At 37.0% G+C, this 27,606-nt stretch overlaps 1 protein-coding gene across 23 annotated transcripts in view; it reads right to left on the reverse strand.

Moving 5' to 3' along the window:
• Window positions 1–27,606, reverse strand: part of BAZ2B (bromodomain adjacent to zinc finger domain 2B) — a 214,393-nt gene that overhangs the window by 109,771 nt on the left and 77,016 nt on the right. The window contains exon 1 of one of the 23 annotated variants that reach the window (XM_088146594.1): window positions 17,365–17,524. The exons of 21 other annotated variants lie outside the window; for them this stretch is intronic. The gene's annotated coding sequence lies outside the window, so the exon portion shown is untranslated. Of the gene's footprint in view, window positions 1–17,246; window positions 17,525–27,606 lie in introns of those variants that run through there. One more of the 23 variants, XM_088146595.1, reaches the window with a different exon arrangement.

Consider the following 27,606-nt stretch of genomic DNA (forward strand, 5'->3'; position numbering starts at 1 on the left):
TCTAGCCCCAGGGGCTGTATTATGTGCCCTACGATGTCCCATCAAGGGCTCCCTGGTTTTGTTGTTTACTTACCACTGCAAATTCACAACGGCTTGCTCATGACATAGTGCACCAACCTACTTGGTTGGTGGACTATATCAGTTTATTTATTCAGAAACACTAGCTGTTTGATCTAGGCTTTTTCTTTACACGCTGAAGGCTTGCCAGCTCCGGATCTATGACATTTATAGTTAATTTTATGTATTACAATATCACATGTGTAAGCAGGGTGGGGTTTTGCCAATACTTCCTGCTTTGGAGAGAGGTGTTCTGGGGTTTTCTTTGTTGTTAAAACAGTGCTAAAATTTGGTCTTATACTCTGCCTCTTTTAAATTTTATGTTTTAAAATGGTAGGACATTATCCTACCAATTTATGGTGGGGCAAAAAAACAAAAAAAGATTTAGATGTTGTATTGGCCTTAGGAATTTCCCACTCCTGTCTTAGTGGGAAATACTTCACCTTGTATAGAGAACTTGTTGCTAGTCTCATCTATTCTCTTAAGACACCCATTGTGGAGAAACCACCCTGGAGGTTGGGAATGCCATCTCAAATAGAAGACAATATGGGTTGAAGGGCTGCAATAGGTAAAGAGAATTCTGTGAAAGCTGAGTACTCCAACTAATGTAAGTGCTACCATTAGATCTAATACTAATGTTGGATTATGATCATTACTTTGGATTAAAATGAAACTAAATCCACTCATGAAGACACCTTGACAACCTGAGTTAAGCACCAGATCGTTTTATTTTTAACTGGCTTGGTCACAGTCATACATAATACAAAAGCTGACTGTGTGTATTGGATGTTCTTCACATAAAAGAGTAGGAATCAGTTAGGACATCTTTAAATTTGACTCCAGTACCTGTTTTTAAATCTCCATAGGGACAACTTATACCAAATAATGAAGAATTTAAAAATTACCACTAGTCTCAACAACTTAGAAGGAAAAATTATTATGAGTAGAAACTTAGGTGAACCAGAATTAATAAATTGCTTAGAGGTTCAGAGTACCTTGGCTCTGACAATGTAATCAGTTTTGTAATCCATGGTATGGCATAAAATGCAGAATATTAGGATACTCTGTAAAATTTGACTTGACCTTCACCTACAGTTCATGACAGTGCACTCAAGCATTATGACAGCTTCAAATCTGATTGAACAATTGTCATCATTTATCTGTCTGCTACTTTCCATGAACCATGTTCAAAGTGGCTCTCAATTTTTATATATATAGATACACACACACACACACACACATTTTACACTTACATACACATTCTCTAAATGAGATGGACTTCAACTCCACTGGCTAAAAGTTCAACATATCTCAAGGGGAAGGTTGCATCAGCCATTTCAAGCAGCAACATTTAATAATCATGCAAATATTAGTAGCTATTTAACAGTGACTGGCAGTTATTTGGGTGCAGTAGTTTCTACATACCGAACTCGTCTATCTGCCCATCATTTTAAACCCAACTAAATGGATGGGAATTTGTGACAGCAAACCAAAAGGTTAAGGCGTAACAACAAAGGAGAGGCTACTATGAAAGTGAATTTAAAATAGTCACCATCACTCACTAGTTTGCCTATATATTATCAACCAAACTTCCCCAAGTTGAAGCCTCCAGATGCACTCAGAATACCGGAATCTATACCAGCATATTTACTGACCATCTGGTTGGGAATTATAGTCCTAACATATCTGAAAAGCGCCAGACTGATGAATAGACTCTTTAAAAGGATCAAATCAGTAGCAATAGCTGACTGAAAACAGGAAGAGCTTCGTCTTCAAACTGATTTTTTTTAACTCCAGTTAAATATTTGTATTAGAGTTAGCACAGAAGTATTGAATTTTAATAAACAGTGTATTTAAGAAATGCAAAGTTTTTTCACGTAGATACAGCAATGCTCTTCAGCAATATTCCCTAATGTAAATTCCTTATTTGCATTACAGCATAGGTAGAAAAATCATTCTTCCTGTGATTTAAACTCCTGAAAGCTTCTAGACCTGAAAAAGCATTTCTCATCAATTCACTCCAGAAAATTAACCTTTATCACTAATTCCACCAGGAAACTGCATCAAAATGTGATTAGTTTCATGCCTTTCTGTCACATCCTTATAACAATGGTGTTCAGTCAGAAAATATACGCACTGTAGATCCATTGCCTGATTAAAGAAATCTCAGCCAATCAAAAGAAAGCCATACACAGTTACTTACATATCAGTAAGCTAGTAGAGATTCCTCAGGAACCAACTTAAATGTTGCTTTGCTGGCAGTATTGAAAATCACCAATGGGACATTACTTACTTAACCTAAAAGTCCTGTGATCCAATCCCAGCAGCTCTGCTGGTGTAAGTTTTCTGTCAACAAAGGAAAAGCTGTCCTCACTTCTCCCCTGCCCACCTACAGAGAAATAACAGGATCAGAATATTCCTCGTCTGCCAATCAGTGCAAGTGATATTTCTATGTTAATCAATTAACCAATTAATCCATTATAAATGTATACATACATAGTTCAGGTTCTGGCAAGAACATTCCATCTTCTCCCCAGAGGTCTACAAACAAACAAATCACCTTGTTTCCATACCTCTATTCCTCAAAAGCAGTTTGAAGGCAACTGAGAATTATTTCCATTGTCACCAGGAAGATAACCCAGCAGTTGAACTGGAAATAAGTCCGCTCAGCTCTTGAACCCAGTCAATATAATGAAAGCTCCAAGGTCCAGAGCTGGCTTTATATTAGCCAATGCTCCTAATGAAAGAAGAATATATATATGAGGTCTCAAAGAGAGGAAAAGATAGTCTTGCCACAGTCAGACCCATATAAACTTCTTCTGAAGGAATACTGCCTTTTGCAGAAGGAAGGTCTCCTATTCCTGCTGTACAAGATAAACAAAGGTACAGTAAAGGAAGGATTCACATCTATCTTCTGTTGAAGCTCCTGAAGTAGCCTTAATAAGCAACAATTCCAAGGACTGAGCTTATCACAAAAGTACTCTGAAAAAGTCTGCTTACAATATAAAATCTATTTTGAGAAGCCTCTCAGTACTTAATGGTTCAGGCACAAAGTTTCATTTTTGAAGGTTAGAGATGAATTGTTTACTTTGACAGTCATTCCATTCTAATAACTGTTACCTATGAGGAACAATTCCATCATTTTTCTGAGTCCAGTTGATTTCTATGGAAATCCCTCAGGTTACTTCCATGATAGGAAAGTTCTTGTTTCACCTTGAGTATCACAATTGCTACATAATTCTAGATTTCAGACATTTCTTTAAGACAGTGCCTAATGCAGAAGAATCTGTGCACAACACAGACGTAGGTACAATGATTTAAAGCTATCTTCGGATGCTACCCATTCAACAAAGGAGGCCTCCATCTGCAGCAACTGGATCCCAAAGTCACAGTGCTACTGGAGGTGCTACAGAAAACTGCAATGGGTGTTCATATTATTTTGTGTTTAGAAGGCACCTTAAAGATTTGACATGCTTTGTGGCCTAACAGCTTGGAGACCACGAAAAGGCAGATGGAGAATCAAGAAGAGGAAGAAAACAGCATGCTTGAGCAACCCAAGGGGAAATCAAGACAGGATAGTTCTGATAACAGGTCAGAAACTAAAAGAAACATGACCAGAACTAAGCACTAATTAAGTTGGGGCTTGAGAAAGTACAACCACAGAGATATGGTATTCCCAGTACTCTGCATTGCTATGGGTAAAGCCGGACTGGGTTCAGTTAACTGCTGCTTTTTTCTTTTTCTTTTTTCTTTTAGTGAAAAAGTGAACACAAAGACTTTTCCAGAACTAGAAGAAAGTTATGCAGAAAAGAAAGTATGTAAGCATAAGGAGTCAATTGCAACAGGATTCTGAAAAGCATTACTGAAAGAAGAATTTTGGTAAAGGCATACTTTGATAGACAAAGGCGTATATTACGAACAGTCAGCACATGAATAGTCCTCTGTTATAAATAATAATGTTTTGTGCAAACACTTACAAACAAACATTTCAATCCAAAGTGCAGGTCATTAGCATATTAAATAGGCTTACTCTGGCTGCAATATCACTCAGAAGGTAGACTAGGGATTCTTTGAGGACCATTCTCAAACTGGTTGCTTTAGACAACATGAGGGACAAATAATTTCCCTTGTTGGTTCCAACAAAAACAGAGTTTAGACACCAGATAACACAAAGCAATATTGATCAGATTTTTTAAATTAAGGTTATGAAATTATGTTTAAAATCTTTTTCACTATCTCAATGTAACTATTTATACTCAGATTGCAGAGTTGGATTTCCTGATCGCAAGCTATCCCTTTTAGATGCTGGTATCTCCTCTGCTCAGCATTCCACTTTCTAACTGGCTGGGGTGGTTCTGTCAAGGGAATATATGTCCAAAATCAAATTCCTTCTAGATGGGTCATAATTTTAAGATTTGAACTCTGGCATCTTCAATTAAGAAAGAATAAGTGGAAGTAAGAGTTAGAAAAGCTTCTGCCAAAAACAGCCAAAGCTGGGGAAGACTACTGTAATGACTTTGCATGTTTACTTCATTACATTCCAGCCACTAAACCTACTGAGTCTTACTCAAGTTCTACAACTTGTACTTTTTAGCAAAACACTCTGTACTTCTAAAATTTGAGAAAACAAAATCTACAAAACCGAGAAAGCATGTGGCATTTAACGACATCTATTTCAAACAGGCAAAGTGGAACTACGGGTTGATGAAGCAGTGGAGAGGACACCTTTAGAGTCTTTGTTCTAGTCTGTCTTAGACTGCAAAACTATGCCTGTGCTGACATTGGGTCACAGAGTGACTTTCGCCTAGTACTTCTCTTTAATAAACATTTCACCAGTTGGCAAACATATGACCTATCAGTTCATCCACAGCAACCCATTCTAGATCAGTTCGAACACCTCACAGCTGTAAATAAATAAATAATAAAAAGTAGGTCAATAAATACCTACTTTTAAATCACCAAAGAGACAGAAAAAGCTCAGAAAGAAATGCTCGGGTGACCTAACATTTTCTTGTGTTGCGTGAGACTTCAGCTGTGCCCAGTCCACTGGAAATAGATGGAGAGCTTGAGATCTTTAAATCAAACAGTAGAGATGCTTAAAATTCAGCAGCCTAAAAGGACTAATTGCTCTACTACTAACAGTTTTTAGTCTTACAAGCTCCAAAACCATAAACAATTTTAGAAGACATGTTTGACTATGTGGCATCAGGGTCCCTTCTTCTAAAGCACTGTCATTTCAAATGAAAACAGAGTAAGTAAACAGACTCACAATGCTGAGTTCAAACTCAAAACCACTTACTTTGAAGTAGTCACAGTAACTTCACTGAAGATTTTCAGAGTCAGCAGAGGGATGACTGTGGTCTGTTATCTGTTTAACTGTAATTTAAATTGTGAAATGTCCCCCCCTAAAAGATGTGCTAACATCTTTTTCCTTTTTCTACAAGTTTAGTTTCCTGCATTTCAAGCAGAGAGTTGCAGTACTAAAATGCAGATTTAAAACTGCTGCAGCTAAACTAATCCCAAAATTACTCTTTTTGTTGTTGTTGTTCTTGCTCTCTCTCTCAGATGTGAAACACTGACGCAGTTATATGGAAACCATCACTGGGCTTTCTCCCAGGTTATAATTCAGGATTCTCATTGTTCAGTTGTTAAATCACTCCCATGTTGTTAAACCATAGTGGTTATTCAGGCCAGACCAGGCTAAAATCCAAATTTAAAAACAAACCTGTAATTAACATGCTTAAGGGAATAAAATTCAGAAAGGAAGCAGTGCATATACATTGTTTGCACATCCAAGTTCTAAAGAACCTGAAGTCTGCTATAGTCAAATATTCATATAACATTTGTATACCATTAATTTTGTATGGACTACCAGTCATTAATGCAAAATCAATATGAAGTCAGAAATATAATTATGCAAAGAAACTTAATGTTAGGATAGAAGCACTAGATTAGACTGAACATCAACAAGGGTTACATCATGGAGTTAATGCATATGGACTGGAAAAAAGGGATGAAATTGGCTGTGTCCTTCCTGTGTACCTATTGATGTAACTTGGGAATTATATGTGCAAACCAATTGTACACACTCAGGGTCCTTGCTTTTGGAGAAATGTTGACCAGGTTGGGCAGGGTCAATAGCCATGATGTAAAGCATTTAGATATGACAGGATAGACACATAATGTAATACTTGATGATATAGAATATTTGAATTTATATGTTAAATAATATAATCAAATATATGGTCTGTAATGAGAATGATGAATAAGGCTTGCTTTTGTCATCTGTGAAGCTTCACTAATTTAAACTATCCTGAACAACTTATATTTGGCTTTAATAAAAACATTATCTCCATCTTTTTCAGAACAAAATTATGGCCAAATGCTCTGCTCACTGAGAGACTGGTGCTCCTGCCCATCTACACCCATCAAAATAGAGGAGTTTGGGAAAGTTACTCTTGTGCCTGAAATTGAAACTGCTCCCCCCATGGCTTTTTCTCCTCCTTGGAGTAAAAATATAATACAAAATTCCACAGCATCTAAAATCAACTGTGTGAATAATAATTTCACTTGGCTAACAAAGAGCCGCCACTGTTTCTGGAATGTTAGGTGGAAGCTTCTGTGAAATCAATCCATTCCACTCTCTCCATTAGGCACCTTATTCTCCTTCTGTTCTACTATAGAGGTGGACATCTTTTTGGGGTTGATGGCAACATGTTAGGGAATGTGATTAGGATCCACACATGGGCAGGACAAGGGAGAAGGGGAATGTGGTCAAAGAAACCACAATTCTCTTACATATCATCCAGCTTATTTCCAGAAATTGATTCACACATATACATGCTCCACATATAACTTTTCCAGGCTTAAGACCATTACAACGATTGTTAACTTCTTTATCAAAAATATACAGCAAGTGATAGGAACTTGGACAATTCAGGAAAAAAAAGTGGGGGGAAGATTTTCCAAATTGCTTCTCTCTTTGTTTTTATTGCATAGCCTGTAAGGACAGTTTAAATGTCTCCCTAATCACTGGCCCTGAAATGGCTAATGATCCTTTGCTGTGTTCAACAAGTGCTTGATTTCTATTTCATGGCTTCACTATCACACCCCAAACTTTAGATTTTTTCCCCCATCTTTCTTTTCCTAACGCTGACTGAGAAGCCCACCTTTAGGGTCATGGTGTGCGAAACAAGCAGCACAAATCTCTCTCTGGGTTAGTCAGAAGTAAAGTTTTATTGGAAGCGTTTGCAAAGGCTGGTGGGCTTCATTGCAAATAAGAAGCCACACCCACATACACACTCCGGCCTAATTATATACATTCCCGATCGCAAGTCCTTCCCCTTTTCCCCATTGGCTAAGGTACTCAGGGTGTACAGTCTTTCCGGCCGCTCTATGATTTCTTCCTGGTCCCTCCCACCTCATCCATTGCAAATCTATGGTAATTTGCTCAAGGTTTCAGCTAATTGCATTATACTGATAAAGACTGCCCTAGGTTAAATTAGTTTTTATTTACATTGTCCCACACAAGGAGACAACTTCCTCTCCATCTGCCACTATTTGATAATCATAACACTTAACACTACTTCCTTATCCCTCACACAACTGCACTCTTAGCATGCTCAAGCTACTATTTCTTTGTCAATAATAACATATTTTAACCATCTCTCACAATGGTGAACCACTCATCAGCTTACTTAATTTTGGAGAATCTCAGCTCTGAAGAGAGAATAGATCTAAAAAACTGTTCCCGTAGTGCACAATGCCGCTGATCAAGACATTACACATATTTCAATCCAACCAATTGCATGGTGTGTCTTACACTTCAAAGTACTACATTGAAAGTCCATTGCAGATCTTAAATATTCCAAATAAATGCATACATACATGTATAGCCATCATGCTATTCCTTTTGGCATAAGCAATGCTATCCAGAATGCAGAAAAGAAAAAGAAGTAGCACAGAAAAAGAAATTGAAGGCATGAGATAAGAAAAAGAAAAGGAAACATAGCTATAGCAAAACTAGTTTACACCAACACTATTCAATGTCTCTCTCCGTATCTTTCTATCTTTGCTTCTGTAAGATCATACACCACTTCATACATTGCTTTTGGTTCTTTAAGCAAGCCAAATGTTTCTCTTTTTCTCTTTTTGAAGAATTCTCATCCATTCTTGTATTTCCTGGACTTCCCCTTCTCCTCAACTCATTCCTTCATTCTTCCTCCATGTACTTGCTTGGTGGTTTGATCCTAATTCATTCTGCCTCAAAACAATGATCAAAACAGCTCAGACTGCTTCTTTCGTACTAGTCACTTACTTGTGTATTCAACCCACCTTCAATCTTCATCTATTCATTCTTAACCCTACTCTTCTCATTTGGTTACATTTTTTTTTTAAATACTCCATTATCACTGTATCCAATTTTTTTTAAAAAAATGTACATACCTAGTTCCATACAACAAAGCAGACTGAAGCACACTCTTATACACAAGCATTTTAGCTTGCAGCAGACCATATACCAGCCAGCATTATTTTACCAGCATTTGTCCACCTTTAAATTTCTCCATCCATGTCCCCTTATTTAACAATGTTCTACCAAGGTATACAAATTAATCTACTTGCTCTAGTTTTTTGCCCTTTGTATATGACTTCCAATCATTTATTCTGTAATCACCTTAGGTTTTGATACATTCTTAAAGATTCATGCTTTTCGTGGCATCATACAATCTATCCAAAATTTGCTGCAAATCATTCAGGTTATTAGCTAGTAGCATGGGATCATATGCATATAAAAGTACACCCAGATTCATATCCCCAATCAATACACCTCTAATGTAATGTAATTCCTTATATTATTTCTCTTCTTTAGTATTGCCTCCTAGGAGAGGTTGGTGACCACTACTAATAACAATAATGTTTTTCTTCTATCATTCATTCCTCACATTTATATAGCTGCCCATTTCACAGAACGTGACTTTGGGTGGTGTATAATAAAAATACTGTCTTACTGCATTCAGCAACTAAACCTCAACACCATATTCATGCAAAACATTCTAGAACTGAAACTTACTTTTTCATATACTTTGTCTTAGTCAACAAACATATAATAAACTTTCTTTGTCACAGTCATACATTTCTCAATGAGCTGCTGCAAAGGAAAAATTTGGTCTGCACATTCATTGCATGGCATAAAGCTTCAATGCACTTCCCAAATGTTCATTATTGTCACTTTTCATATCTTTATGCTATAGGAAGTTTGTGAAATCTTTTTGAAAAATGTTTTTCTTTATTTATTTAATGAGGCCTTCATAATTGTAATTTTAAAAGCTGGGAAAAATTCTGCTGATTTATACATGTTATCACCTAATTTTATTGTTAAACGTTGATGCTTACATTTTCATACGACTCTAACGCAAAGACTTCAAACTATGGTACCTTTGATAGTTCACCCAGCACAATTTGATTTTATAAAAGGGCATCAAACTCCTGATAATTGTAGGTTATTAACTGATGTTAATAATCATGTGTTCTAAAATAGGTTGCCTCATACATGGTAAATTCACCTTCACTGGTGGTCTTCAAACAAAAGCTTGTTTCAGTTGTTGAGAATGGTTTAGTGGATCCTGCACTGGGTAGGCAGTTAGACAATATGACTTCTCCCTTCCAATTCTATGATTCTATAATTCAGCAGTGGTTATTTCACTGGTTGTGGAGAAGACCTTCAATATACTGAAGTTTACATTTTTAGAACTTGTCTTGGCTATACAGGTAGTCCTCAATTTATGACCACTCATTTAGCGACCATTCAAAATTATGATGGCACTGAACAAGGGAGATTGCAATCAGTCCACAAAGTTACGCCCATCACAGTGTCCCTGCGGGCACGTGATCACGATCTGGGCATCTGAGCACCCAGCTCACAATTACAACATTGCAGCAAGCCATGGTCATGTGGTCGCCTTTTCCTACCTTCCCTGCTGGCTTCCCACAAGCAAAGTCATGGGGAAGCTGGCAGGGAAGATTGCAAATTGCTCCTGTAAGTTGCTACCACCACTTTTTCTCCCGAGAAGCCCCACTACAGAGCACAAGATCTCGTACTCCGTAGCATCCCATGACCTGCCCACACTTTCCTGTACCCACCTGCTTCCCTTGCTGGCCTGCCCATGTTTCCCAGCACCCACCTGCTTTGGTTGCCAGCCCACCTGCACTTGCCAGCACTTACCTGCTGCCCTTGCTGGCCTACCTACACTCCTCAGCACCCACCCATGGCTCCCCCCATCCCCCAGCAGTCATTACCTGGGACTCCCACCTCCCACCTCTTATAATCCCTGGGGTTATAACAGCAACGGAGTCTCCTGGGATTGCTGCCGCTAAGCAATGTGGTCACATGACACTGTACTTTATGACCGCATTGCTTAGCGACGGCAATCCCAGTCCCAAGTGCCATTGTAACCTGAGGACTACCTGTACATGGTTTTCCTTCTCTCTTATTAATTGGATTAAAGTGTGCTATTGCAATGAGATTATTTCTTCATATATCAAGATGCTTCAGGGAACTCATCCAGGCCATCCACTATCTCCTCTTATATTTAATTTACCCTTTAGATACTTTGGTGTGTTTTATTAGGCAGAGTATATTTTGAATATCAAAGTAGCTGAAGTGGAACACAAATTCTTATATGCTGATATTTTATGTCTTATTGATAACTATCAGTTCTTTCCCAAAATTTATGGATATAATACAATTTGGTAAGTCATTAAATTAATATAGTACAATTTGGTAAGTTATTAAATTAATTGGAATAAGCCTAATATACTTCCTATATGATCAAAGTTAATTATGAAAATTTGTAAAAAAAAAAAAGAGTCTTATGTATTATTTAAATTATTTTAAATACTTTGCAATAATTATTCCAAGGATGACTTTCTCATTTGTAGGGATAAACATTTCAAATTGTTTATATCAGATTAAGACTGACATTAACAGTAGGTTAAAAATACCTATGACTTTATTGGAAGGTTAATGTTAAACTGACAAACATTCTTACAGAGATTCCTATGTTAATATCTGCTAGCATTTTAAACAGATAGATAAGATACTGAGAAAGGTTCTATGGGATAGAGAGCTCCCCAGGTTTTGTTTATCTAAATTAGATAATTCTGAGGTTGATAGTTTTGACTTTCCCAGTTCTCAGATGTATCACTGGGCTTATATTTTGATCTCTACTTCCTTATAGAATTAAGTTGGAATTCTTATCAAAGACATCAGTGGGTACAACTAGAAAGTGATCACTTGGCCCTTTTGACTTCTTGGCAGGGGCGGGCTTGACTCTAGTCAAGTGTTTTTCAGAATTAAAAACTGCAAGACATATTTGGATGAAGTTGGAAAGGAAACTTACATTTTATTCCTATTTCCTTGAGAATTTTGGGATAATGCTAGTTTGAAAAGTGTAGGCAAGATTCCTTTTGGAGTTTCAGGGCAAAAAAATTAATCAAACTTTGAAATAAATGTCCACTGTCTTGTGGCAAAAATTTGGGTTATCTAAAATTGGTAAATAGTAATACATTCAACTAAAACCTCTTTAACAGGGTCAGGAACACCTAAATTATTGTCATTGGATCGTTTCAGATGCTTCCAAATGGACAATTCCCTTTTTATACCACTGAAGAATATCACTCAAAGAGACACTGGTAATTTTCAAAAAATATGAAACAAAAGGTTAAAATGCCACATTTTAACAAATCAATGGGCTTTAAATGGGTTTTAAAGAATGTTTAATGTATATGTTATGATCTTGTGATTAATTCAATACAAGAGTTATGCTGATTGGGCACCCCAGAAGATTTTTAACAAGGGCTGTCAACTTTAGTAAGTTAGAAGAACAATGTGGCAGTAGAAACACTGACACATGAGTTCTGGGGTTGTGCCTTGGTCGTCCTGTTTTAACTTAATATTTATAGATTTATTCCAGTTTTTTTCATATATAGTTGAACATGACAAAGATGTAATACCATGCTCAACTATATACAAAAACCCTGGAATTTACTGCTTTACAGTGGGGCAAAAAAGTATTTAGTCAGCCACCAATTGTGCAAGTTCTCCCACTTAAAAAGATGAGAGAGCCCTGTAATTTTCATCATAGGTATACCTCAACTATGAGAGACAAAACGGGGAAAAAAATCCAGAAAATCACATTGTCTGATTTTTAAAGAATTTATTTGCAAATCATGGTGGAAAATAAGTATTTGGTCACCTACAAACAAGCAAGATGTCTGGCTCTCACAGACCTGTAAGTACTTCTTTAAGAGGCTCCTCTGTCCTCCACTCGTTACCTGTAGTAATGGCACCTGTTTGACCTTGTTATCAGTGTAAAAGACACCTGTCCACAACCTCAAACAGTCACACTCCAAACTCCACTATGGCCAAGACCAAAGAGCTGTCGAAGGATACCAGAAACAAAATTGTAGACCTGCACCAGGCTGGGAAGACTGAATCTGCAATAGGCAAGCAGCTTGGTGTGAAGAAATCAACTGTGGGAGCAATAATTAGAAAATGGAAGACATACAAGACCACTGATAATCTCCCTCGATCTGGGGCTCCATGCAAGATCTCACCCCGTGGGGTCAAAATGATCACAAGAACGGTGAGCAAAAATCCCAGAACCACACGGGGGGACCTAGTGAATGACCTGCAGAGAGCTGGGACCAAAGTAACAAAGGCTACCATCAGTAACACACTATGCTGCCAGGGACTCAAATCCTGCAGTGCCAGACGTGTCCCCCTGCTTAAGCCAGTACATGCCCGGGCCCGTCTGAAGTTTGCTAGAGAGCATTTGGATGATCCAGAAGAGGATTGGGAGAATGTCATATGGTCAGATGAAACCAAAGTAGAACGTTTTGGTCTAAACTCAACTCGTTGTGTTTGGAGGAGAGAGAATGCTGAGTTGCATCCAAAGAACACCATACCTATTGTGAAGCATGGGGGTGGAAACATCATGCTTTGGGGCTGTTTTTCTGCAAAGGGACCAGGACGACTGATCCGTGTAAAGGAAAGAATGAATGGGGCCATGTATCGTGAGATTTTGAGTGAACACCTCCTTCCATCAGCAAGGGCATTGAAGATGAAACGTGGCTGGGTCTTTCAGCATGACAATGATCCCAAACACACTGCCCGGGCAACGAAGGAGTGGCTTTGTAAGAAGCATTTCAAGGTCCTGGAGTGGCCTAGCCAGTCTCCAGATCTCAACCCCATGGAAAACCTTTGGAGGGAGTTGAAAGTCCGTGTTGCCCAGCGACAGCCCCAAAACATCACTGCTCTAGAGGAGATCTGCATGGAGGAATGGGCCAAAATACCAGCAACAGTGTGTGAAAACCTTGTGAAGACTTACAGAAAACGTTTGACCTCTGTCATTGCCAACAAAGGATATATAACAAAGTATTGAGATGAACTTTTGATATTGACCAAATACTTATTTTCCACCATGATTTGCAAATAAATTCTTTAAAAATCAGACAATGTGATTTTCTGGATTTTTTCCCCCATTTTGTCTCTCATAGTTGAGGTATACCTATGATGAAAATTACAGGCCTCTCTCATCTTTTTAAGTGGGAGAACTTGCACAATTGGTGGCTGACTAAATACTTTTTTGCCCCACTGTATAAAGAACTTTGGATTTTTCATGCATGCAGTGTACCTCAAAAGATTGTTTTGTTTAGATGGAAATAATCTGCCTCCCCAGATTTAAAATCCTGAAAGGAAGATACATGCTTGCTCTTCAGCTATGAATTGGTTTGCTATTGACATATCAGAAAGACTGACCAATACAGGTAGTTCTTGACTTATGACCACAATAGGGACCAGAAATTTGTCATTAAGTGGTGCAGTCATTAAACGAGGCATCATGTTACTCCACCTGATTTTACGACATTTTTGTAGCAGTCATTAAGTGAATCACCGCAGTCATTAAATGAATCACATGGCCACTAAGCAAATCACACGGTCATTAAGTGAACCACACAGTTCCCCATTGATTTTGCTTGTTGGAAGCCAGTTGGGAAGGTCGCAAATGGTGATCACATGACCCCGGATGCTGCAACTGTAGTAAATACAGTACATGCAAGTTGCCAAGCACCCAAATTTTGATCATGTGACTGCAGGGACATTCCGATGGTCATAAATGCAAGGACCAGTCATAAGTCATTTTATTCCAGTGCTGTCGTAACTTTGAATGGTCAGTAAATGAACGTTGTAAGTCAAGGACCACCTGTATTGTTCTGTGTGATTAGGGTTTAAAAACTGCTGTTTCAAAACTGCGTTATTTTCTGACATGTATTTTATTGTGTACTTTGCTTTCTTTTTCTCCTTCATCTTATGTTAAGTTTTGTGAAGTTACCTTCAACTATCTCAGCTTGGAGAAAAATTATTCAACCTCCTGTTTTAACTTTAAATGCCTGAAAAATTTGGAAAGGGAAAAGGATACAAATCAGTCTTTCATTCAAATACTAGCCTAATAAAGATAGATAACCAGAAATTGCCTCCAAGTAAATAAGCTAGCAGATGAATAAAGTGTTCTGACCCTTTTCTAAGCACAGAGAAGGTACACAGCTAAACATCTTGCAAGCTAATAACTTTTTTGCTTAGTTCCAAGCTTGCTTTATGATTCCCATTGCTTCAATTCCTGAACCAATAAAGAGCATCAGAAACAAATGAAAAGTTGCTCGAGTATCTCTTGGCAACTGCCTCTGTTAGAAGTCCATCTCACTCCTTGAAGGTACCTGTCCTGAGCGACATACTTTAAATATTTCTTAATATAACCCAGTAAATGCAGGCAGTATTCATCCACTTTACTAAAGAATCTTACCGAAGAAGACTGTTGTGCTCAAGATATTTATTGCACTCTAAATCGTCATTTAAAACTAAGCTTTGGTAAATGTAGACCATAAATAATTTGAAATATCCATAGGAAGAGCACAGTCTTTGGTCTTGGATCACCAATAGAGATTCTTGTAAAATGTTGGAGGAAAACACTGAAGTTAATTTAATACTAAAGTTCACCGCAGATATTAAGTTAACAAGCAGGAAAATCCTCCAGAGAAAATAAGAGAGATATTCATAATGTTTCAACTTCAGGAGTTTCAAACCTTATGCAATATTAACTGTTCAGTTGGATCATCCAGGTTGGATGAGCCTCTCAAACAGTATGAAACACAGTATGTGGAAACTGCAAGAAGAAGGAGGGGGCAAACTAAAATCTTCCCTACTTCTCTACTGAGTCTCTACTAGGTCAAAGGTTCTCATATTCACTGAAGGAACACTTCCTACAATGGAAAGGAACTCCTGTATTTAACAATAGTGATGGCCATTTCTCCACAGTATCAGTTTGATACTTAAAAGTTACGGCTTAGTATGTGAATAAAATATTTGTGCCAAAAATCCCTTCCATATTCACAACTTTGTGCATGATAATATTACGCTCATAATATATTGTGCTGTGATTCTAGATCCATGGATCCTACCAGCAAAGATGATGGAAAAATGGGTGTGTTTTGGTAAGAAATTCAGTATTATTTAAGGTTATGAGGAACTAATAAATTACTTTCCCAACCGCATGCCTTCCATATATATTGGACTATATTTTTGATATTCCACCAGCCACCATGTCCAACATATCTGAAGCACATCAGAGTGGGAAGGCAAGACCAAAATATGGTTAATGGGTAACCACCATATAGAGGAATTAAATAAGCTGGGCAAAGAGATATCCTCTAAAGATTGTAGAGTCTGGTCACTTCATTCACCGTGACCAGTTAAATTTTCATCAGTGATGAAAAGTTAACATTTTTGCCCACATATCTACAAAGCCTCTTTGTCACTAAATGCAGGTAGTCCTTGTTTAGTGACTGCCTTGTTTAGGAACCATTTGCAGTTACAACAGTGATGAAAAAGTAACTTTACAACCTATCTTCACATTTATGACGTTCGCAGGTTTGTAAAGCAAAGAAAAGCTGTTCATAAGGACAGCTGCGGTTTTACTTAGCAACCACTTCACTTAACGACTGAGTTGCCAGTCCCAATTGTGGTTGCTAAAAAGGACCACCTGTACTGATTGTATGCACATTCAGCATTTCATTTCACCTTCTGAGCTGAACCAATATATGTTATAGAGCAGATAATTATGAACTTGGCACTTTTGAGGTTAATCTTTCAATCATGTTGTCAAACCAACAATTAAAATAAGTCTTTTCAATACTGGCTTACTGTGATTCCCTCACTTTCAAAATGGTTACCAGCTGATTTGACAATGTAAGGGAAATTGTTGCTGAAGTCTCATGTTTACTCAGAAGTTTGTTACAGAGAGTTTAAATGGGATTTATTCTTCAATATAAATGTATACATAGTAATACACTCTTCATCAAGCAATTTTAGAAAGCTCTTGGCTTTAATTTGGGGAGCACACTGTACTCCCCATAGCCATTTCATGCTGTACTCAACATCATTTTGCTTTTGAAGTTCATAACTCATATTTGATCTTCAAATACCTAACATTAGACTCTCAGCCTCCCCAAAATTACTATTTGTACTATATGAAGCTGTTAATATTTAAGTAATGGATACAATCACATCAAACTAGATGACAAACTGGTGACAAAAATTAAGCACTACATCCTCTTCATCATACTTCTTAAATCTTTATTTTTTCAGAAAAGAAAAGATTTAGTCAGAATAATACCAGATATATAAAAATCAGTCAGACAATGACCTAAGTACCTAAATAGTTCTTGATTTTCAGCTCATATAATGTGGTAAATATCTTCCATCCACTCTGCTTAATGACATGTGACAGTTCCTTTTCACAAGAATATATACTTCAAATATTTATATCATTAATGCATGTGATATAACCCTGTTGTCTAATTTTGAAACATTAAAGCACACAGGTAAATTCAGGCATGCCTGCAGGAAAATATTTTACAGCTTTTAAGTACTCAAGAGCTTAAACAATTCCCTTACTTTAAAAAGCAGAAGAAAGCCAAACAGACAAAAATCTCTTGTAAAACGAAAGCATTTAACTCACCATCCATAAACATTTTTAACTGAAAAATCCTTAGTTATTTTTCTTCTGAAAGAAAAAAAGCATTAAGCCCGTCTCTCTTTTCAAGCAAATAGAGATTTAATATGAACAGCTTACTGTGAATAGTGGTTTAATCAGGAAGTAGCCATTACCCCTCGATACAGAACAGTGACAGCACTCCAAAACAAGCCGTGATATTTTCTTTTTTAGTTAAGAGGAATGAAAGAACACCTACTATTGTGTCCCAGCTCTCCTGACCTCTGGGTCAGCAGATGTCTGTTATCAAATGCTATCAAGGCAGCATAATCCAAAGCGTTTACAGCACACTCTATTTGTGGAAACACCTAAAATCTCTCTGAACACAACCTCTCTCTCCCTATGTTACTCACAAAACATGGCTGTCTTATTCAGAGATTAGCAATTATTGTAATGAGATACTGCCGGAGAGGGTCAAATAGTACTTCCTGCAGTTTACACATCTTGATTTCCTGGTAAACAAACTGAAAGGCAGCTGGAGCACTTAGATTACCAGTAAACATCCAGGTTCATGTGACCAAACCAACCCAGGTGAGGTATGTGGCTTGCAAAATATAAGGTAGGAATTGTTCTCCTGAACTGTAGCAGCACCCTATCTAAAGCAATTTTAACAAAAGGAGCGTTCTCTATGCAAAAGGCAATTCTTCCCCCTTAGAGAAACAGATGGAAGACTCAGCCTGTATTATGTTATCACCTTTGCTATAACAAGGAACTAAAATCACCTGGATTTTAAATCAAAGCTTCAATTTCACTAGCAAGTAAAATTAAAGAAAAACAGAACCGCCAAACTTCTCAAAGAACAAGGAAGCTGTACAAGGCTTAAGCTAGAACAATGCAAATCAATATTACTTTCTTGGAAAAGTATCCGGATAAATATTAACATTATAACTCAATGTCAAAGAATATATACCTGAACCTTTTCTTTTTCTGCAAAAAAAATTCTGTCCTCCCCAAAGTAGCAGCAAGAAATATATACCTGGCAAAGAATAAAAATTAATTAAAGAACCTAAGAACAGCCTCACCAAGTCAGGCCCATGGCTTTCTTAATAGTTTCTAATTAAGTTTCTCAGCGACCAACCAAATGCTTTTGTCATAGTCACATAATCCCTCCCACTATCGCAAGTGGGATTTCAGGCAAGTTGCCCTGAACCTGGTGGTCCATAAATGTATTCAATCCTCTTCTAAAGACATTCCAATTAGTAGTCACCACCACGTATTGTGGTAATGACTTGCACAGGTGAATCATGCACTGGGTGAACAAGTGCTTCTTTTTTCTGTTCCAAATCTTTCAATCAGCCTCACTGCATGCCTCTTGGTGTTAGTGCTCTGAGAGAGAAGGAAACCTCCCTGTTGACTTTCTTCATGCCATGCATGATTTCATACACTTTGATCCCACCACCCCCCACCCCTATAATCTTTCTTTTAAATGAAGAGTTCCAGTAGTTCTAGCCTTTTCTTGTGAGGAAGGTGTTCAAGCTCCCTTCAATTTATCTGATAATTTTAAAAGCCATTAAAATAAAATGTAAATAATGTTTTCCCAAAACAATCTTTCCCATGAGAGCAATACATTCTCATTCTCCAGACAAATTGTCCCAAGTGCAATATACCACAGACAGGAAGTGAGGATGCTCTTACAAGAGGCACTTGCCTAAACAACACAATATTTTGGTGCTGTAATCACTTACAAGAACATGGAAAGTCAAAAATCCAGATTGATCAAAATGTCTGTAGAGCACTGACACCAATCAAATCAAATCAAATCAAATCAGCCATATTACAGCCAGAAGGCCAGATCCAGTAAAATATCCAATAGCAGAACTGTTGTATACATCTATGTATCTATGTATCTATGTATCTATGTATCTATGTATCTATGTATCTATGTATCTATGTATCTATCTATCTATCTATCTATCTATCTATCTATCTATCTATCTATCTATCAGAAAAACATGAACTTAATAAGATCTAAAAATAAAAAACATGTATAATAAAATAAAAATGGTATTATAAAAAGTGAAGAATAAGTAAGTATCCAAACTTAGTTAATGGTGTGATATATTATACAGATAATAGCATAAAATGTGGGAGGATATTTTTGAGTCCTTGTCCAAAAGAAGGAAGTAGAAACCCCACTCCCTGCCTGGAAATTTCTTCAAGATTGGATAAATGAAGGTCTGTCTAGAGTCCTTATATACAGAGCAGCATAGTAGTATATGGCTTACGGTTTCTACTGAGCCATCACCACATGGACATAACTGGAGAGACATAAGAGTACCCTTAAAACACCCAGAAAGAACTGTTGAGAGCAATGCATCCAGCATGGCTGCAGTGAAAGCCTTACAAAATTTCAGAATCGCGACAGATGATAAATAAGAATAAATAATGGGATATGACACCTTGCTTAATCAAAACGGTTGCCAATTTCCTAAGCTGTTAAATTGTGGGGGCCCTAAATGCCTTCCAAAGCACAGTGGATGAAAATGTCTTCGGATTATCCAAATATAATTCATAAAAACTGCAAACATTTGATCACTTATCAATGTTATGAATGTAAATTTATAAACATATATTATAAATGAGTAAATGTAAATTTATACATATACTGTATATTTACATATCAATATTGAAATGGTAGATAGCTTTTGCCTTTTAGGACTGACTATCAACACTAAAGGAACCAGCAGTCAAGAAATATGCTGCAGACTAGCACTTGGTAGAATAGCAATGAAGGCCCTGAAAAGCATAATCAGATGCCATTGTGTCTATACCTACAAAGATGCATTTTTTTTTCCTGTGACACTCTATGGAAATGAAAGGTGGACTTTGAAGAAGCAGGAAAGAAAGAGTATTGATGCTTTTGAACTTTGGTGTTGGAGAAGACTCCTGAGAATACCATGGATAGCCAAGAAAACAAATAAATGGATCATCAAACAAATCAACCCAGAGTTCTTATTTGAAGTATAAATGACCAGGCTCAAATCCTACATCAGAAACATTATGTGAAGACCTAGCTCTCTAGAGAAGGCTCTAATGCTGGGAAAGGGGGAAGGAAAGAGAAGAAAACAAGGTGGATAGACTCAGTTACAGTGATGATGAGTGCACCATTGGAAGACCTGAAGGACCAGATCGGGGATAGATCATCCTGGAGAAAATCTATCTATGTGATCTCCAAGAGTCAGCACTGACATGGTGGCACATCATCCATCCATCCATCCATCCATCCATCCATCATATTGATCATTAGGTTACAAATGATGACCTAATATCAGCACTAATTGCTGGACCTGCTCTATGGGTAAAGCTATTTCTTCCAAACAGGACAACAATTTCACTAAAAATTCTGTCTGGATTGCTTCTGGGAGGATTAAACTTCCTTTTTGCACAGGGGGGGTCTTGTAAAAATTGGGAAGAGTGCTTAATTCTATTCATTAAAAAAAAAACCAGCCATAGATAATAAAACTGTGTAATGTCTAGATTCAAGCATCATGCTAAACCACCATGACTAAGCATTGAGTCACCGTGTCTTGTGTAGCAAACTGTGATTAACCAAAATGTTTAGTATCATGTATGAACCCAGCATGACATCTAAGTTTGAATCTGGGCCTCAGGAATAAATGTAATTATTAACAAGGGGTCTAAATTCAGTAATCAACCAAAGATAAATCTATTATAGATAAGGAAAAGATAGAGATCAACTTCTAGGAAAAGAGGTTTTCTTTAGAGTAAGAAAATAATTTTGCAGATAATTTCACCAAGCACTATGCATCACAAAGAGCGATGATTCATTTACTTTCTGTCATAGACATTTGAGCAGATCAGGTAGTAAAGTCCAAAATTCCTGCTTTGTGGGCTGCTCAGGAATCCACTATCTCCCCTCTCCTTTTTAAAATCTACATAAAGCTGAAGGTCATTTGTCGGCATGGGGTGCAGTATCATCAGTATGCAGATGATACTCAATTGTACATCTCTGCGTTGGCTGTCCAAATAAAGCTGTCAAGATTCTATCCCACTGTCTGAAGGCTGTGGGGGTCTGGATTGGTAAGAACAGGCTTCGGCTCAACCCTTCCAAGGCTGAGTGGCTGTGGGTTTGTGGTCCCACAGGTCCTAGAACTCGAGAGATTTCATCTTTGAATCTCGGTGAGATTGCACTGCCTTGCTGGAGTTCTGAGGGCAATCTAGGAGTTCTTTTGGACTCACAATTCCTGCTTGAAGAGCAGGTGGCAGGTGTGACTAAGGGTCTTCATATAGCTCCATCTTGTGCACCAGTTGCGCATATTCCTGGATCAGTGGGCATTGCTAATGGTCACTCATGCCTTACTCACGCCCCAATTGGATTATTGCAACATGTGCTACATGGGGCTGCCCTTGAAGACCATTCAGAAGCTTCAGTTGGTCCAGAATACAGTGATGCAGGTAGTTAGACTGTCTTTCACCATGCCTACATAACAAGCTACACTGGGTCCCAATAGGCTTCCAGGTGCGATTCAAGGTGGTGGTTATCACTATAAAGCCCTACATGACATAGGAAAGGGTTATTTGCAGGACCATCTACTCCCACCTCACATATTCTGACAATGGGGAACACTTTCAGTCACTTCATTGGAACAATGTCATCTTATGCGAGCCTCTACCCTTTGGAATGATCTTTCCCCAGATATACAGTTGACCCCAACCTTACAGGCCTTTAGATGGTTAGGTCCTGGCTGTTCCCCAGGCTTTGGGGTTGGGTTGAACTGAGTCCCAGAGGATGAGTTGTAGAAGTGTTCAGTTCGGCTTGCCATTTTATTGCTTAGTATGAATGAGCTACGTTATTTTACTGTAATTAAACTGTAATTACTGTAGTTAAATATAGGGTTTGGGTTTTTTTTGTCTTTTTGTATGATGCCCAGAGTCACATAGTTTGAGTTGGGCAGCCATATAAATGCATGCATAAATAAATAAATAAAACTATTATAGACTTGCTATGTTGATTATGTTGTGAAGCTATTAGAATAGGACTGTACCAGATGTATACCTCAGTCAGTCCACTTACTCCTGTGCAATTTTAAATCAAAACAACATGTGTGTGTGTGTGTGTGTGTGTGTATAAAAATAAAAATTTGGCCTATATTTGTACTTCTTGGACTGTTATGTAGACTGAAAATTTTCAAAATTTTGTGAGGCAATCACTGTTTCAAAATGTGCAACCCCCCCCCCCCCCGTAAAATAGAGTGGGATACATACAAAAATCAATGTGAATTTTCTTTCAGATTTTTTAAACTTGCAGAATGATGCAGATAGTGACAAAAAGATATTGACAAAAATAGACAGAAATGACAAAAGAGGAAGTCCATGTAAAAGATGAAATAGATAGGATTAAAACTAATCCATGCAATAAAACCCCATAAATACCAACAGGATAATCCCAGTCTGCAGAATACTTAATAAATGGGAAATTGCAATGGATATATAGGAAACAATGAGAATTTCTATATAAGTAGAAACTATGAGCATTCGTGCAAAAAAATGAATTATGGTGAAATTTGAGGGGGCTTTTATCTGGATATGACCAAATTTCTTTGCAAGAAAAAGAGCAGACAAGGAGCTGTATTGCATGAATAAGAACATCAGCTTTTGTCTCTTTTCTACAAGGTAACAGGATCAAGATCATATGGACAGAACTGCTGTGAAATATTTCAATATTGTCCAAAGGGTGAATTTTCATTGTAATTAGAATTACCACAGGTAATATACCCAACATACACCAAAGTGATTGTTTATAAGAAAAAAAAAAGTAAGGGATATTGTTGGAAATTTTATCTGAATTTAAACAAATATTCACATTACTTTAAAAAAATGCAGTGAAAATGCAGGTCATTAAACCCTCGCAAATCTTTTGAACCAATTTTTGAAAATGTTGCTTGCAAACTAGAGGAACTGAAGGAATAAGAAATGGAACAAGGAGAAGGAGGGAGGCAGGAGGAAGGTGTTCTCTAATAGGCAGGGAATGGGCAAATGTGAAACAATGGCTCACTCAGTTTCAGTTAAGATAACTTGAAATACAAGTTTCTTTTGAGGTTGTCCTCTGTCTGCATTGAAAAGCGTGAATGTGCATTTGCACCCCACCCACTATACATCACCCGGGATGCATAAACATTGTGGATAAACCCTGGAGATACTGTACTAGTACAGATCATTTGCCTAGGAATAAGGTTACAACTTCTAACCTTGATCCAACATCATGAAGTAATAATCTGAAATATTGAACCGTATCAACCAACTCAGAAAGTCATTCCACAAAATATGTAAATACCCACAGTGAATCATACATACATTATATGCCATCAAGTTCTTGCAAGCCCAACAAATGATACTTACATTGACGTTTGGTGCTTTTGTACAAAAGCTGAGGAATGCAAGTCTGGACGGATGACGATAGATCTATTGTAAGTGTCACACAGGATTATTAGTGATGGGCAAGCCCAACCCACTGCTCACACTGGATTGGTTCAGACATGAGCCAAGTTTATTTTTTGATTGAAATAACTGAGGTTATTTTCTGAGCTAACTAAACTCCCTTGTCCATTCTCATTTCCTTGTCAACTCTGTTATCCCTCTACACTTTTTATTTTTTTAAGATTTAGAAGCTGGATGATATGGCAGTAAGAAAAATGGCACAAAGCAGCCATGACAAAGTTATTCTTTAAGACTTCTTGGAGTTGGAGGAAATTGCTCATCCACTCCTTTCAGATATCCTAGGTCAAAGGCTTCTATAACATGCAGAATGGAGTGAAACCCACATTCCAATTTACCAATGGTGCTAATACAAGAGTTCTTATTTTGTCTCTTCCAGCATTAATTCTAACCACATCTCAATTCTTCTACCCACATTGGGACATTTTTCCACCAACAAATTTTCCCTTCCATATTGGTATGCCAGATAAATAAGGGAGAGCTCCGGATTCTGCAGATTGAAAAACTCCCTTCATATACTCTCAACACACCATTTTTCTTGTTGGAGCATAGCTATGATCAGCATAGGATCAGTGTCAGAGATGACCATTTTCAAAATAAGAGGGCCTCCAATGCCAACCTCTTCCTTCCTCAGAGAAGGAAGTCCAAGTATCCCATGGACTCTGTGATTCCCTCCCAGAGATGATGATGATGATGGTAATTTATTAAGCTTGTATGCCACCGATTCTCAACAACTCTGATCTAAGATTTATCTCCCTAAATTATTATTTATGTAAAAAATTTGGACTGCTTGCAGCAATCATTTGAAAGGTATGAAAACTTTGGGAGCATCCCAGAATCCTTCCAAACCTTATAATCAAATTATAACATTTCATGTGATAGAAGGGAAAATTATTGAATGGATAGGGAATAATCATCAAAGTATCCAGGTTTAATTAACTTGTCTTAAATTTAAATTGAATTATATTTTCTAGCTCCAGTCATTTTGTGGCATGCAGCCCCCCCGCCCCCCATACACATACCATTCAAAGCCATATGTGGTCCTTAGCATAATCAAGTTTGCACACTCCTGTTATAGAAAATGAGGAACTTTTAGAGACTTTTAGGCCAGTAAAAAAAGTGTTCTTTTAATTGCAAGGCTATAATATTTGTACCTGAACAATAAAGAGCTATGTTGGGATAAAAAGAATCTATTAGCCACCAGTTGCTAACTTTTCATTATATCTTCCAAATCACATCAGTAGTCCTCTGAGCTGGATCCTAACAAGAAATTCAGAGGAAGAGAAACTCAGAAGAATAAACCATATCATCTCTGGAAACCCAGGTGCTTACATTTCTGCCTATTTTCCATAACTATATCGGGACATGGTAGGGTAATAATTTCCTACATTTGTTCCAATATTTTAATTGATTACACTATAGCAACAATTCAGAAAAGCTTACAGGTTCATGATCTTTTATAATCATGAATATTTAAATATTTTATATTACTATATTAAAATATATAAAACATAAAATGTGTGTGTGTATGTGTGTGTGTATTACAGTAGCTGTAAGGAAATGAAATTCCTGTATCACTTTTATAAAGGAATTATAGGAAAAAGATGTTATCAGAGTAGTTGCTATTGTATAGAGTAATAAAGCTCTGCGTACTCAGACTGACAGCTTTCAGGAGGCTTCTTGCTTAAATGCAACCCCTCTACACCAGAACATGAAAAAGCAACTAAATTCATCCTGACTATCTCCACTGTAATGCCGGTTAATTTGTACAGGGTGCTGTGTATTAAAATATTCATTAATATGCAGCTCTTAAAAGCTTTACAAGAACAGAAGGGGAGGGGGAGAAAGAAAAACTGATTCAGAAGCTCTGTTTTTTTTCCTACAAAATGCATGAAAGTCTGTGAAAAGCAGTAAATATATATCCTTTCATTTATCCATCAACAGAAAATAGACACATAGCCTGTGAGAATACAATATTCATTTTGCTGCAGAAGAACAGACATTGCATAACAATGAGATTTGCTAATGAAATCAACCATCAACCTGGAATACATATGTATTAAACCAAGACCTCAGTGTCATTTTCTTTTTGCATCATTTGTTCTTTTCCTGATTCCACCCCCTCCTTCCTCTTTCCAGCATTTTGTCCTTCTTTCAGTTTTCTTGGATTCAAATATAGCTGTATTGTACAACAATGTTTAAATATTATAGATGCTTTTATTTTAACATTTTCTCCCTGCCAAACGTGGATGCTAACAGCATAGGTTCTATCAGCATTGTTAATGTACCCTTGAAGGAAAAATCAATGGGTCCTAGGAGACAAAGGCGATTTATTTCTCTGGAAAATTGTTGAGAGTATTTATCAAAACTGTTTGCCATTTAGACTACAGAGGTGTACCAATAATAGAGGAAGTTTAAAAATGAAAAGAATGACTATGTATAAATTTAATTCAACCTTTTTCATTCCACAATAATTACTAATAATTGTTAAGAACTATCCCAATTATGTTTTAATTCATCTGTATGCAAGACCCCCATGATACAAAATAATCTTAACTATAATACATACTATGTATCACCTGGAAACTAGAATTTCAAATGCCATTTTTAAATTACAGGATGTGACTGAATTGTTGGCAATTAACGATATTCTTTTGTAACATGCAAAGTCATAGCCCTTTAAGAAGAAGCTATTCATTTCAAGATGAATTAACAATGAAAAGTTTGAGTTTTTTAAAACCCTATTATTTTAGTCATGCCCCTGAAAAAAATACTATGGCCTTTTAAAGAAATGTTTAAATTATTGACAGGCAACAATATTCTTGTACGAAGTGAAAGCCATCGTTCTTTAAGAAGCTATCCATTTCAAAATACAAAAATGCAAGCTTTCATTTTCTGAAATATTTTATTAAGAGTGCATAAACTAGATTTAATTAACCTGCATACAACTAGGAAAGTTATCAGTTCATCCTTCTGTTGATATAATTAATCCTAATTCATGGCACCAATAATTTCTGAGATAGCTGTACTGCTATTAAATAAGGGAATAACTCATCCAATACTTGCTACTTTAAAAACCTAATTCTTACTGACACAGCTTATGTAGGTGGCCACATGCACAATACAGAATTTTATGGAGGAGTGTTAGCTGGTAAACTAATGTTGGACATGATGAGGGCTCTGTCTTGGCTCCCTTTTCCATTAGTCCCAATTCAGCTTTCAACTATTTCCTAAGGTTTTTTTTTTTTTTTTATTGTATAATGCAGTAAACATGGTCTAAATCAGAACTGTCATTCACCAAAAATTTAGATTCTGAAGAGGACAATGTAGTCACAGAATATAATTAATCACATCTAGCAGAGTAAATGGAAATTATTAACTCTATGGGGTTTGCAACACAACACGCTAATCCAAAACATTTATGCTAGTATTAGATAACATTATGTTGGATTTATTTAAGGCATTTGTTTTTTCCTACACATCCTGAACATATGCTGATGTAGCAGATTTTAGGAATCAGCTCCTCATCTGATATTTAATACCTTAACATTTTATAATACTTGTGTATCTCTATTACAACATTCCCTCCTTCCTATAAAGAATGAAGTATTCTCTCTTGGAGAACTCAAACTTAACATTTTGTAACAATGTAATAGAAACAAAATGTCCTATAAATAAACCACAGATTCACAAGGAATCCTGAAAATGGTGACCATGATCATGAACCTAAAGGGGATTGGGGAAGGGGAAATATATTTTGCCCTTTCTTTTAATAGCAGGCAACCTCCATGCTGCATGGCTGAACATTTATAAGATAAAATGGAGTTCCAAATCAATCAGTGAGATTTTGGACTAATTAGTTCAAACTTTAAAAAACATGAATTCCACTGGGCTACTCTAAGCCTAAACAACTGTACAATACAGTCATAGCACCCTTCCTAACTTGGTACCTTCCAGATGTGTTGGATACCCAGCTCTTACTCTC

This window comes from Python bivittatus, unplaced genomic scaffold (assembly GCF_059951505.1).
Source record: "Python bivittatus isolate LINGU-HERP-01145 unplaced genomic scaffold, Pbiv_v1 ctg000480_np1212, whole genome shotgun sequence".
NCBI classification, from domain to species: Eukaryota; Metazoa; Chordata; class Lepidosauria; order Squamata; family Pythonidae; genus Python; species Python bivittatus.